At 42.8% G+C, this 15,020-nt stretch overlaps 2 long non-coding RNA genes across 2 annotated transcripts in view; one reads left to right on the top strand and one right to left on the bottom strand.

The window, feature by feature from the left end:
- Positions 1-546: 546 nt before the first annotated feature.
- Positions 547-12,665, top strand: LOC116353596 (uncharacterized). The gene is made up of 4 exons (XR_004203020.1): positions 547-1,229; positions 2,726-2,761; positions 3,594-3,854; positions 12,239-12,665. It is a non-coding gene; the product is annotated as an uncharacterized LOC116353596 (long non-coding RNA).
- Positions 547-15,020, bottom strand: part of LOC109904716 (uncharacterized) — a 37,766-nt gene continuing 23,292 nt past the window's right edge. Inside the window, exon 4 of the long non-coding RNA XR_002257203.2 lies at positions 547-6,027. This is a non-coding gene — a long non-coding RNA (uncharacterized LOC109904716). The remainder of the gene's footprint in view (positions 6,028-15,020) is intronic.

Consider the following 15,020-nt stretch of genomic DNA (forward strand, 5'->3'; position numbering starts at 1 on the left):
TCTCCTACACCAGTAAGCACTAAATATCTGGGTCTCTCCTATACCAGTAAGCACTAAATATCTGGGTCTCTCCTACACCGGTAAGTGCTAAATATCCGGGTCTCTCCTGCAGCAGTAAGTGCTAAATATCTGGGTCTCTTTTACACCAGTGCACACTAAATACCCTCAATCACAAAGGCTTTGAAGAGCCTATGAGGTTGGTTTTAAATGATGGTCTGCACCTACGCCACCTTTTCGATCTCTCCACTCGCACAAATCCATCCGCCGTGCACACAATGCATTTCAAATCAAAGCAGCGTCACCATAACATGCCGTAGGAGACATTAAGCTATACTATGTTACTTTAATGTATGATACCATGGCCCCCGTATGCTTTTGATGTGCCAACTGTTTTAATACTTTATTCATAATAACACCCTGGCTGCTTCTACTGTTCCGTTCCTCCTTCCATCCCTCCACCCCTCCCTGGGTCTTGTCTCTGGGTTGGACTGTCGGTGTGCTTGTGATTAAAGACAATGATACAGACCCGGAGATGAAGAGTGCCAGGAGAACCTATCAGAGAGCACTGGGTGTAAGGTACTACTCTCCTATTGGCTGCTGTTGGAATCAGACACATCTTCATTCTTCTTCCATCCAGCCTGCTTTAACATCCAAGCCCCAGGCAAGTGTCAGAATTGTAGTCCATGTCTTTTGTGTGTGTGTGTATGTGCACGTTCATTTCCCTGTGTGCGTGAGAGTGTGCACGTGTGTGTGTGTGCATGTGTGTGTGTGTTGGCACTTTAGTGTGTGTGTGTGAGTGGAGTGTGCAGGTGTGTATGTGTGCGGTAAACATCTTATAGACAGTGCTTAGATACTGAGAACACTAACCCTCCTCCAAGCCTGGCCCAGACACAGACACAGTGTTGGGAATGCTGGCAGATTTCAAGGTAGTGTCTTCTTCCAGCTACTTCAGCAGGACATCATCTCATTATGAATGAAAGAGACTGGCTACACCACAGTAAGCTTTATGCATGGATTTGTAATGGTGCTCACATTTGTAACAATGATTTCTCACTGGCTTGCTCTAACTCTTATTTATTCCAGTCATGCATTTTATACAACACTCGAGTGAAATTCAGATTTAACACCACACCAAAATAATACACTCAATGATCACACTTTAAAAAACGTGTTTGTTTTTTCCTCTTATTCATGTAGCGGCTGATGTTGTTATTACACCCCTGACAATGGTGAGGAATTCTGCTCTGTCTGTGTCTCCTGTTTTAATCTGGTTGGGTACCTAACACAGTTGTCAGTCACCACCACTCAGCATTCATTTTTCAGTGTGTTACCTTGCATTATTTTCTGTTATATTCAGCAATCATCCCATTTAAATTATAAACGTTTCCAATCAAATAATCCATGCATTGACACTAGTTAAAAATACATATTTTAGGGCCTCCCGAGTGGCGCAGTGGTCTAAGTGCTAGCTGTGCCACTAGAGATTCTGGGTTTGAGTTCAGGCTTTGTTGCACCCGGGAGACCCATGGGGCACACAATTGGCCCCGCGTCGTCCAGGTTATCAGGAGGGTTTGGCCGGAGGGGATGTCCTTGTCCCATCGTGCACTAGCGACTCCTATGGCGGGCAGGGCGCAGTGCACGTTATCACAGTCACCAGGTTTATGGTGTTTCCTCCAACATATTGGTACGGCTGGCTTCTGGGTTAAGTGGGCATTGTGTCAAAGAAGCAGTGTGGCTTGGTTGGGTTGTGTTGGCTCTCGACCTTCGCCTCTCCCGAGTCCGTACTGGAGTTGCAGCGATGAGACAAGACTGTAACTACCAATTAGATACCATGAAAAATTGTGGAGAAAAGGGGTCAAATTAAAAAATAATAAAATATAAATATATATATATATATATATATATGTATATATTTACCCTATTGCTGCCAATGTAAGGTCTCAATTCAATCCGTTTTGCCGAAGTTCAGCATTATATCGCACTTACAATGTGAAGGTAATTTCCGATTGAGCTGACATATGCAAAGTTGACTGTGAATGCAGTCTCCACAAGCGCGGGAACATTGCATTTAAACTTAAATCACGCTATAGCTCTCAACTTCGGCGATACGGCTTGAATCAAGCCCTTAGTCCATCACCCGGTCAACAATGTTATAGCCGGTCAACAATGTTATAGTCAGTTAACACTGGGGCTCGGGCTAGCGGCGTGACTGGGACCAGTGTGGCCCAGATTCCTCTCCTCCACGTCCAAACTGTGGCAGCTCATTCCAAGCCCCACAAGGGGCACCTGGCTCCCCTCCCTCCCTTGGCTGGATCAATGACTAGGGCCATCCCAGCCCAGAGACTAGGGGTCAGCATCAAAAGCCCCCTGCCCACATCCCTGCCACCTGGTGCTCTCTTTCAGACGAGGGGGTACACTTCCACCCCTCCACCCTCTCTGAACAGGCCAGTCTGTGTGGACATGGAGCCCGAACAGGGCCATCGTGTGATCTCCCGTGCCCCCCTCCCCAGCCACCCCCCACAGGGAGAGGGTGAGGGGTCAACCCCATCAGACCACCACACGACTCACAGAGCCATTTGATGAGGGGATCTGTTTATGATTTCATTATGCCAGTTGAATCCTGATCCTGAGCCCTCCTCAACGTGGCAGTGATTGAGTGGTTGTTTGGAATGTGTTTGTGTCATCTGTGGTCAAAACCTTCATGTTGGAAAATGTTTGTTTTCAGGGATTGATGGATGTGAAGTGGACCTGGTCATTGAAGGTTGGTAGCTGGCTGTTTTCCTCACGTCATTACTGATTCAAATGAACACATCAACAACATACTGTTATTTATGATACCGTTTATTGGGTCGTCAATAAACGGAAGGGCAGATATGACACCATATTAACAGTTGAGATAATGAATCTGCCATGTTTCTGCCATAACACAATGCATGAGTTGGAATCACAACAGACTTTTGTTTTCACTAACTCATGCAGGATAATGTACGGTGTGCCACTACCACACAGTCCTACCCAGGTACACCACAAGAAAATATTCAGCCATTCTTGAAGGACAATGGAAGTTAAATATGTATGGGTCATTGTTACTAAAAGAAACACATTTTTTTACATTGATGCCTTCATTACAGTGTTAGACTTTACTGACTGACTTTACTGACTGACTTTACTGACTGACTTTACTGACTGACTCTACTGACTGACTCTACTGACTGACTTTACTGACTGACTTTACTGACTGACTCTACTGACTGACTCTACTGACTGACTCTACTGACTGACTTTACTGACTGACTCTACTGACTGACTCTACTGACTGACTCTACTGACTGACTTTACTGACTGACTTTACTGACTGACTTTACTGACTGACTCTACTGACTGACTTTACTGACTGACTCTACTGACTGACTTTACTGACTGACTTTACTGACTCTTGGAAGTGTTTTATGGTCATTAAACTTTGATACAACATGAAGACTCAGTTTCTCTGTCACAGATACTGTATATCGTCAGTACATCAACTCCATGAATACATATTCATTTGTTTATTGAGCTCTTCTTCCATTTCTTCCCTCCATTCTTTCCTACAGTGCGTTAGCAGATCCCAGTATGTCCCCTAGTATTGTGAACAAGGGATGAAACGGAGAGAAAAAAAGGTCTGATGAGTTTGGCAAAGGGAGGACGGAGGGGGAGACAGATGGCATGAAGTCTGCATGGCTCTGGCCTGGCGCTGAAATCCTCCTCTCTCACATTCCAACAAATCCTAGCAGGAGGCTGGGGAGTCTGCCACGCCACTCAGTGGGTCCACAGGGTTCTCTCTGCATCTCTCTCCTCGCTCCCCTGCACCCCCCGTAAGTCCCTGACCAAGGGTGTCAGCCCCCCAATACCATATAACCACACCTATAAATATATTAAAAGGCTACTTCAGGATTTTGCCAGAGGCCCTTTATCTACTTGCCCAGAGTCAGATGAATTAGTGGATACCATTTGTATGTCTCTGTGTCCAGTATGAAGGACGTTCGAGGTAGTTTCATGAGCCAATGTTACATTGCGTTAGCGCAATGACTGGAAGTCTATGGTTATCTGCTAGCATAAAGTATCCCTTTAAGATGTGTAGAGTATATAGTATGATGGGATTTGTGAGTTTATTGGCCTGCTAGATAAGAGACACAGGAGGGTGGGAGATGGAGACTGAGGCGCTGATTGTTAGTATGGAATTGGGCAGAATCGGGCCAGGTGTGTGGGATAGAATTGGGAGTGGACCTATCCCTCCACTCTAGTGTCAGATCTCATTGAGTAAACATAGGACCAAAGCATGAAGGCAAAGACTGTAATCCATTTATATGTGAGGAAGAAAACGAAGGAGCTTTTCAATTAGTCTTGTCATCCCCAGCTCCCGATAAGGAGGAAACGCTAGCAAGTTGAGGCTGTCATAGGCCAGACATGCCCCGCTCAGATTGCCTCGTATCCTCCTCAGTCGGTCCGTCAGCGGGCTTAAGTGTAACTGCATAGTAATCACACACAGACAGTATGCCCTACCGCTGGCCCGCAGCGACCGCATGACATCTTTATGCATTTCCAATATGATAATCATGTTTATAATGTCATTTTTGGACTGTACTCTGTGCACTTTCAAACTTTCTCTCTCTCTCTCTCTCTCTCTGTACTTTTCCTTCTGCTTGTCCCAATGAGTGGCTCCTATGAGAATAGAGGTCACAGGAGGTTTGAGTATCACATTGCTGTTAATGATAATGAAAATAAAAAGAGCAATCGGTGCCAAATCTATCTCTGAGCTTTTGTCCCTCTTCATATGGAATGTGATTTATCTGCAGTTGGTCATATGAATTGCTTTGCATCATTGTAAGGAAGCGTGTATCTCATTACGATACAAAGGCTGTTATTCATTTGTTGTTCTATGCTAATGTGGGATGTGCCTCAGAGGCTACTATGATGAAAGGTACAGTAGTGAACCATCCGGCTCGTACAGAGAACCGTAAAGAACCGAACCAAAAAGGGTTATCCTATGAGGACAACTAAAGAGGGTTTCAATGCAAAATTGGCCATAAACTTGTCATAAACATTTGGTTTTTCATAAGATTCTTAATTGCCGTATAGCCTACTGATAAAGCTGATTCGCATTCAACCACAAAGCCATAATAACCATTATTATAGATTAATCTGACATTCACAAGTGGATCTGCACTGACTTTCCCTCCCTACAGCATAGAGACAGAGACAGAGTGGTTGGCCGTCCTTCCTCAGTGGCAGGGCAGAGTGACATTACCATCCCCAGGCCCGCTGGCACAGATATCACCCACAGGATGGGAGAGTGGCAGGGTCGATGGCCCCATGTTGGCTCCTGGCTCCGTCCAATTCTGTCCCCTTTGTCCCCCTTGCCCCCTCCATCCCCGCTCTCAGAAAGAAAAGGCAAGATGGTTTCCGCCAGTCTCTCAGTGCATTGATCAGAGGCCAGACCTCCATTAGCTAAAGGTCAGTTAAGGCCAGCGGATGGGGTCCTGGACGGGTCCTGTGTGCGTGTCCTTTGGGGGGACCCAGACCCACTCTCAGGCCCAGCCAGGGAACATGTCCTTGTCACCGGGTTCACAGTGCTCTGTGCCATGGTAGTGGGAGGATGTCCCCCTCCCCTCCCTGGGCTTGGTCGATGCATCCAGCAGGCTGCCCCTTTCTACATCTACCTCCATTCTGTTTGATCTCAGCCATATTATACTACACCATTGTCCCTCTCCAAAAATCAAAGACTCATTCGTTCTAATTTTCTCCCTCCAATAGAATGCCACAGTAAATGAGGTGCCTAGCTCCGACTACAGATGATCACAGCGGCACAATTACATCAAATTGCCAGTCCAGACCTGTGGTTTCACATCACTGAATGGCAGTTTACCTTATAAGCCTGTGAATGAATGGGGGATAATTGTGGTGATAAACAGTGTGGAGGCTGAGTCTGCCGTCGGGTGGGATCCATTTCCTGTGTTGTCAGGGGCACCAGTGATGGAGAGGGCTGAGCTGCACACACAGAGAAAGGCAGATGAGATTATTTGCATACACACACACACACACACACAGTCACACACACACACACGCACACACACACACACAGAGATGATGATTGTCTATAGCTTCTGTCAGGTTGTGGGTTTTTTTCTCCAGCCATGGAGACCTCATCCTGGGAAATCGAGCAATTTCTGATTGAAAACAGTGGCGGTAATTAGAGCACTCACTATTTGTAACCACTTGGCATTACATTAGTATGCAAAGCTGGCAGTCAGCTAATCTGGGGGAAAACGTTTGTTTCCTTAATTGCCCTCTTAGGACAAAAGGAAAGGGAGGGGGGGAGAGAATATAGTAGAATGTTAACTTGCTCCTGCTAGAAGGGAACCTGGTGTGTTCAAGGGACGTGGCTCCCTCAACACAGGGGTCACACACACATAAACACTTGGACACACATGCTTATAGATTGATAACCAGTGGTTTGGAATATTAACTATACAATGTGACAAGATAGGAACAATCTTCCAATCTTGCTCTTTGTATGAAGGCATATGAATCCACCTGGTCTGTGTCAGGCCAGTTGTTCCTGTCTATCCTATCTGCCTCCTCACCTTGGCTTCACTGACATTAGGACGACACTACCTCACATTGCCGAAAGGTTACCCCGTCTCCTCACGCTCATCATCTTCACCGGTCTTTCTCATTCTACCTATTCAGTGTTAGCTCTTTGTAACAGGCTAAGAATATTACCCCTCTCTACTCTACTAATATTACCCCTCTCTACTCTACTAATATTACCCCTCTCTACTCTACTAATATTACCCCTCTCTACTCTACTAATTTTACCCCTCTCTACTCTACTAATATTACCCCTCTCTACTCTACTAATATTACCCCTCTCTACTCTACTAATATTACCCCTCTCTACTCTACTAATATTACCCCTCTCTACTCTACTAATATTACCCCTCTCTACTCTACTAATATTACCCTCTCTACTCTACTAATACTACCCCTCTCTACTCTACTAATATTACCCCTCTCTACTCTACTAATATTACCCCTCTCTACTCTACTAATATTACCCCTCTCTACTCTACTAATATTACCCCTCTCTACTCTACTAATATTACCCCTCTCTACTCTACTAATATTACCCCTCTCTACTCTACTAATATTACCCTCTCTACTCTACTAATATTACCCCTCTCTACTCTACTAATATTACCCCTCTCTACACTACTAATATTACCCCTCTCTACTCAACTAATATTACCCCTCTCTACTCTACTAATATTACCCCTCTCTACTCTACTAATATTACCCTCTCTACTCTACTAATATTACCCCTCTCTACTCTACTAATATTACCCCTCTCTACTCTACTAATATTACCCCTCTCTACTCTACTAATATTACCCTCTCTACTCTACTAATATTACCCCTCTCTACTCTACTAATATTACCCCTCTCTACTCTAATAATAATACCCCTCTCTACTCTACTAATAATACCCCTCTCTACTCTACTAATATCTCCCCTGTCTACTCTACTAATATTACCCCTCTCTACTCTACTAATATTACCCCTCTCTACTCTACTAATATTACCCTCTCTACTCTACTAATATTACCCTCTCTACTCTACTAATATTACCCCTCTCTACTCTACTAATATTACCCCTCTACTCTACTAATATTACCCCTTTACTTACTAATATTACCCCTCTCTACTCTACTAATATTACCCTTCTCTACTCTACTAATATTACCCTCTCTACTCTACTAATATTACCCCTCTCTACTCTACTAATATTACCCTCTCTACTCTACTAATATTACCCCTCTCTACTCTACTAATATTACCCCTCTCTACTCTACTAATATTACCCCTCTCTACTCTACTAATATTACCCCTCTCTACTCTACTAATATTACCCCTCTCTACTCTACTAATATTACCCCTCTCTACTCTACTAATATTACCCCTCTCTACTCTACTAATATTACCCCTCTCTACTCTACTAATATTACCCCTCTCTACTCTACTAATATTACCCCTCTCTACTCTACTAATATTACCCCTCTCTACTCTACTAATATTACCCCTCTCTACTCTACTAATATTACCCTCTCTACTCTACTAATATTACCCTCTCTACTCTACTAATATTACCCCTCTCTACTCTACTAATATTACCCCTCTCTACTCTACTAATATTACCCCTCTCTACACTACTAATATACCCTCTCTACTCAACTAATATTACCCCTCTCTACTCTACTAATATTACCCCTCTCTACTCTACTAATATTACCCCTCTCTACTCTACTAATATTACCCCTCTCTACTCTACTAATATTACCCCTCTCTACTCTACTAATATTACCCCTCTCTACTCTACTAATATTACCCCTCTCTACTCTACTAATATTACCCCTCTCTACTCTACTAATATTACCCCTCTCTACTCTACTAATATACCCTCTCTACTCTACTAATAGTACCCCTCTCTACTCTACTAATATGTACCCCTCTCTACTCTACTAATATTACCCCTCTCTACTCTACTAATATTACCCCTTCTACTCTACTAATATTACCCCTCTCTACTCTACTAATATTACCCTCTCTACTCTACTAATATTACCCCTCTCTACTCTACTAATATTACCCCTCTCTACTCTACTAATATTACCCCTCTCTACTCTACTAATATTACCCCTCTCTACTCTACTAATATTACCCCTCTCTACTCTACTAATATTACCCCTCTCTACTCTACTAATATTACCCCTCTCTACTCTACTAATATTACCCCTCTCTACTCTACTAATATTACCCCTCTCTACTCTACTAATATTACCCCTCTCTACTCTAATATTACCCCTCTCTACTCTACTAATATTACCCCCTCTCTACTCTACTAATATTACCCCTCTCTACTCTACTAATACTACCCCTCTCTACTCTACTAATATTACCCCTCTCTACTCTACTAATATTACCCCTCTCTACTCTACTAATATTACCCTCTCTACTCTACTAATATTACCCCTCCCTCTCTACTCTACTACTAATTACCCCTCTCTACTCTACTAATATTACCCCTCTCTACTCTACTAATATTACCCTCTCTACTCTACTAATATTACCCTCTCTACTCTACTAATATTACCCCTCTCTACACTACTAATATTACCCCTCTCTACTTAACTAATATTACCCCTCTCTACTCTACTAATATTACCCCTCTCTACTCTACTAATATTACCCCTCTCTACTCTACTAATATTACCCCTCTCTACTCTACTAATATTACCCTCTCTACTCTACTAATATTACCCTCTCTACTCTACTAATATTACCCTCTCTACTCTACTAATATTACCCCTCTCTACTCTACTAATATTACCCCTCTCTACTCTAATAATAATACCCCTCTCTACTCTACTAATAATACCCCTCTCTACTCTACTAATATCTCCCCTGTCTACTCTACTAATATTACCCCTCTCTACTCTACTAATATTACCCCTCTCTACTCTACTAATATTACCCCTCTCTACTCTACTAATATTACCCTCTCTACTCTACTAATATTACCCTCTCTACTCTACTAATATTACCCCTCTCTACTCTACTAATATTACCCCTCTCTACTCTACTAATATTACCCCTCTCTACTCTACTAATATTACCCTCTCTACTCTACTAATATTACCCTCTCTACTCTACTAATATTACCCCTCTCTACTCTACTAATATTACCCCTCTCTACTCTACTAATATTACCCCTCTCTACTCTACTAATATTACCCCTCTCTACTCTACTAATATTACCCCTCTCTACTCTACTAATATTACCCCTCTCTACTCTACTAATATTACCCCTCTCTACTCTACTAATATTACCCCTCTCTACTCTACTAATACTACCCCTCTCTACTCTACTAATATTACCCCCTCTCTACTCTACTAATATTACCCCTCTCTACTCTACTAATATTACCCCTCTCTACTCTACTAATATTACCCCTCTCTACTCTACTAATATTACCCCTCTCTACTCTACTAATATTACCCTCTCTACTCTACTAATATTACCCCTCTCTACTCTACTAATATTACCCCTCTCTACACTACTAATATTACCCCTCTCTACTCAACTAATATTACCCCTCTCTACTCTACTAATATTACCCCTCTCTACTCTACTAATATTACCCCTCTCTACTCTACTAATATTACCCCTCTCTACTCTACTAATATTACCCCTCTCTACTCTACTAATATTACCCTCTCTACTCTACTAATATTACCCCTCTCTACTCTACTAATATTACCCCTCTCTACTCTACTAATAATACCCCTCTCTACTCTACTAATAGTACCCCTCTCTACTCTACTAATATCTCCCCTGTCTACTCTACTAATTGTACCCCTCTCTACTCTACTAATATTACCCCTCTCTACTCTACTAATATTACCCCTTTCTACTCTACTAATATTACCCCTCTCTACTCTACTAATATTACCCTCTCTACTCTACTAATATTACCCCTCTCTACTCTACTAATATTACCCCTCTCTACTCTTCTAATATTACCCCTCTCTACTCTACTAATATTACCCCTCTCTACTCTACTAATATTACCCCTCTCTACTCTACTAATATTACCCCTCTCTACTCTACTAATATTACCCCTCTCTACTCTACTAATATTACCCCTCTCTACTCTACTAATATTACCCCTCTCTACTCTACTAATATTACCCTCTCTACTCTACTAATATTACCCCTCTCTACTCTACTAATATTACCCCTCTCTACTCTACTAATATTACCCCTCTCTACTCTACTAATATTACCCCTCTCTACTCTACTAATATTACCCCTCTCTACTCTACTAATATTACCCCTCTCTACTCTACTAATATTACCCCTCTCTACTCTACTAATATTACCCCTCTCTACTCTACTAATATTACCCCTCTCTACTCTACTAATATTACCCCTCTCTACTCTACTAATATTACCCCTCTCTACTCTACTAATATTACCCCTCTCTACTCTACTAATATTACCCCTCTCTACTCTACTAATATTACCCCTCTCTACTCTACTAATATTACCCCTCTCTACTCTACTAATATTACCCCTCTCTACTCTACTAATATTACCCCTCTCTACTCTACTAATATTACCCCTCTCTACTCTACTAATATTACCCCTCTCTACTCTACTAATATTACCCCTCTCTACTCTACTAATATTACCCCTCTCTACTCTACTAATATTACCCCTCTCTCTCTACTCTACTAATATTACCCCTCTCTTCTCTCTACTAATTACCCCTCTCTACTCTACTAATATTACCCCTCTCTACTCTACTAATATTACCCCTCTCTACTCTACTAATATTACCCCTCTCTACTCTACTAATATTACCCCTCTCTACTCTACTAATATTACCCCTCTCTACTCTACTAATATTACCCCTCTCTACTCTACTAATATTACCCCTCTCTACTCTACTAATATTACCCCTCTCTACTCTACTAATATTACCCCTCTCTACTCTACTAATATTACCCCTCTCTACTCTACTAATATTACCCCTCTCTACTCTACTAATATTACCCTCTCTACTCTACTAATATTACCCCTCTCTACTCTACTAATATTACCCCTCTCTACTCTACTAATATTACCCCTCTCTACTCTACTAATATTACCCCTGTCTACTCTACTAATATTACCCCTCTCTACTCTACTAATATTACCCCTCTCTACTCTACTAATATTACCCTCTCTACTCTACTAATATTACCCCTCTCTACTCTACTAATATTACCCCTCTCTACTCTACTAATATCTCCCCTGTCTACTCTACTAATATTACCCCTGTCTACTCTACTAATATCTCCCCTGTCTACTCTACTAATATTACCCCTCTCTATGTCTTTAATAGGTTATTATAGTCCCACTTTAATGACTTCCTCCCTGCAGGCACCTTTGGCTTTAAATTGGTCCTGTGTTAATGGAACTAAATATGTATAGAATTACCGTGTAAGAAGTTTGTAAGTTCAAGCAGTTATGAACTACTTGACACTTTAAATATAACATTTTTGCACGTAGGGATTTTGCAATGGTAAGTACTATGCTGAAGCCTACAATCACCTTTCTGATACAATGTCATTTTATTTTATTCCTCCCCTGTAGGATGATGCAAGTGTTGCTGTCAGAGGAGTCCTGCTCTACAATCCCTATTTCATATAAGAGGAGTCTCTACTCTCATCCCAATCATAATGCTATCGTCGCGGCCTCCCGGGTGGCACAGTGGTCTAAGGCACTGCACCGCAGTGCCAGATGTGCCACCAGAGATTCTGGGTTTGAGTCCAGGCTCTGTCGCTGCCGGGCGCGACCGGGAGGCCCATGGGGCACAATTGGCCTAGCGTCGTCCCTGTTAGGGAGGGTTTGGCCGTCAGGGATGTCCTTGTCCCATTGTGCACTAGCGACTCATGTGGAGGGTCTGGGCGCAGTGAACGCTGATCAGGTCGCCAGGTGTATGGTGTTTCCTCCGACACATTGGTGCGGCTGGCTTCCGGGTTGGATGGGCAGTGCGGCGTGGTTGAGTTGTGTTTTGGAGGACGCGTGGCTCTCGACCTTCGCCTCTCCCGAGTCCGTACGGGAGTTGCAGCGATGAGACAAGACTGTAACTACTACCAATTGTGGAGAAAAGGGGGTCATTTAAAAAAAAAATGCTATGGTCTGCTCGCTTTCCCTTCTGCTCCAACCTTTCTCTACTACAACCAGGGTCATTCTTGTTACATTCCACAGCCTATAAAACCAAAAATGTCACTCAAACAGAAGTAGGAACTAACAAAGAGTCACTGACAACAACCAAAACGGAACAGGTGGGGTTTTAGGAGTGGTTCTGAAAGACACTCATGGGGGTGTGCACTGAAAGTTGACTGGCAACAAGAACTGGGACCTAAAAAACACCCACCATGAGCACCCACTAAGAGGCAAACAAAAGAGAAACCCACACCAAACTTAAAGACAGGAAGCAAACCAAAAAGTGGAGAAAAACAAAAACAGGGAAGAACAGATAAAAGATTGTCTTTCTAGAAATCAAACAGCCAACTAAAGGTGTTGACCCTGCCTATCTCTCAAGACAACTGGAGGATTGGGCCAGCCGCTCTTAAATATCACCTGTGCCAGCACAGATGGAAACCCCATTCCAACTAACGAGATGGACCAACCAGCACAGGTGGAACACATACTGACTAACGAAGGTGCCACCAATTGGTGAACCCTGTGTGATAAAGTACTATTCGAGCTACAGTCCAATCTCAAAACATCAATGGAGGGAAAAAAACTGTAACAATTATCAACAGGGAAGTACACTGTATGCTCTACCATCTCCTCTGTAACAATCTCTCTCACCCATTGGTTGACCTGACATTGGTATTGGTATTCTAAACGATATCATAGCCACCATCGATAAAAGACAATACTGTGCAGCCGTATTCATCGACCTGGCCAAGGCTTTCGACTCTGTCAATCACCACATTCTTATCGGCAGACTCAACAGCCTTGGTTTCTCAAATGACTGCCTCGCCTGGTTCGCCAACTAATTCTCAGATAGAGTTCAGCAGTCTCTATGGAGGGTGCCACAGGGTTCAATTCTCGGGCATCAATGAAGTTGCTCTTGCTGCTGGTGATTCTCGGATACACCTCTACGCAGGCGACACCATTCTGTATACTTCTGGCCCTTATTTGGACACTGTGCTAACAAACCTCCAGACGAGATTCAATGCCATACAACAGTCCTTCCGTGGCCTCCAACTGCTCTTCAATGCAAGCAAAACTAAGTGCATGCTCTTCAACCAATCGCTGCCCATACCCACCCTTCTAGCATCACTACTCTGGACGGTTCTGACTTAGAATATGTGGACAACTACAAATACCTAGATGTCTGGTTAGACTGTAAACTCTCCTTCCAGACTCACACTAAACATCTCCGATCCAAAATTAAATCTAGAATCAGCTTCCTATTTCACAACAAAGCATCCTTCACTCATGCTGCCAAACATACCCTCGTAAAACGGACTATCCTGCAGATCCTTGACTTCGGCGATGTCATTTACAAAATAGCCTCCAACACTCTACTCAGCAAATTGGATGTAGTCTATCACAGTGTCATCCATTTTGTCACCAAAGCCCCATATACTACCCACCACTATGCTCTTGTTGGCTGGCCCTCGCTTCATATTCGTCGCCAAACCCACTGGCTCCAGGTCATCTATAAGTCTTTGCTAGGTAAAGCCCCGCCTTATCTCAGCTCACTGGTCACCATAGCAGCACCCACCCGTAGCACGTGTTCCAACAGGTATATTTCACTGGTCATCCCCAAAGCCATTCCTCCTTTGGCCGACTTTCCTTCCAGGTCTCTGCTGCCAATGACCGGAACAAATTGCAAAAATCACTGAAGCTGGAGACTCATATCTCCCTCACTAACTTTACGCATCAGCTGTCAGAGTAGCTTACCGATCATTGCACCTGCACATAGCCCATCTGTAAATAGCCCATCCAACTACCTCATCCCCATTATTTATTTTTTTGCTCCTTTGCACCCCAGTATCTCTACTTGCACATTCATCTTCTGCACATCTATCACTGCAGTGTTTAATTGCTAAGTTGTAATTATTTCGCCACTATGGCCTATTTATTGCCTTATCTCCCTTATCTTACTACGTTTGCACATACTGTATATAGACTTTTCTATTGTGTTATTGACTGTACGTTTCTTTATCCCATGTGTAACTCTGTGTTATTGTTTCTGTCACACTGCTTTGCTCTATCTTGGCCAGGTCGCAGTTGTAAATGAGACCTTGTTCTCAACTAGCCTACCTGGTTAAATAAAAAATAAAAATTGATTTATTTTCTCTTCTATTTTATTATGCACGTTTCTTTTGCCCAGTACCACCATGACATATGA

Source organism: Oncorhynchus kisutch, linkage group LG15 (genome assembly GCF_002021735.2).
Source record: "Oncorhynchus kisutch isolate 150728-3 linkage group LG15, Okis_V2, whole genome shotgun sequence".
Taxonomy (NCBI): Eukaryota; Metazoa; Chordata; class Actinopteri; order Salmoniformes; family Salmonidae; genus Oncorhynchus; species Oncorhynchus kisutch.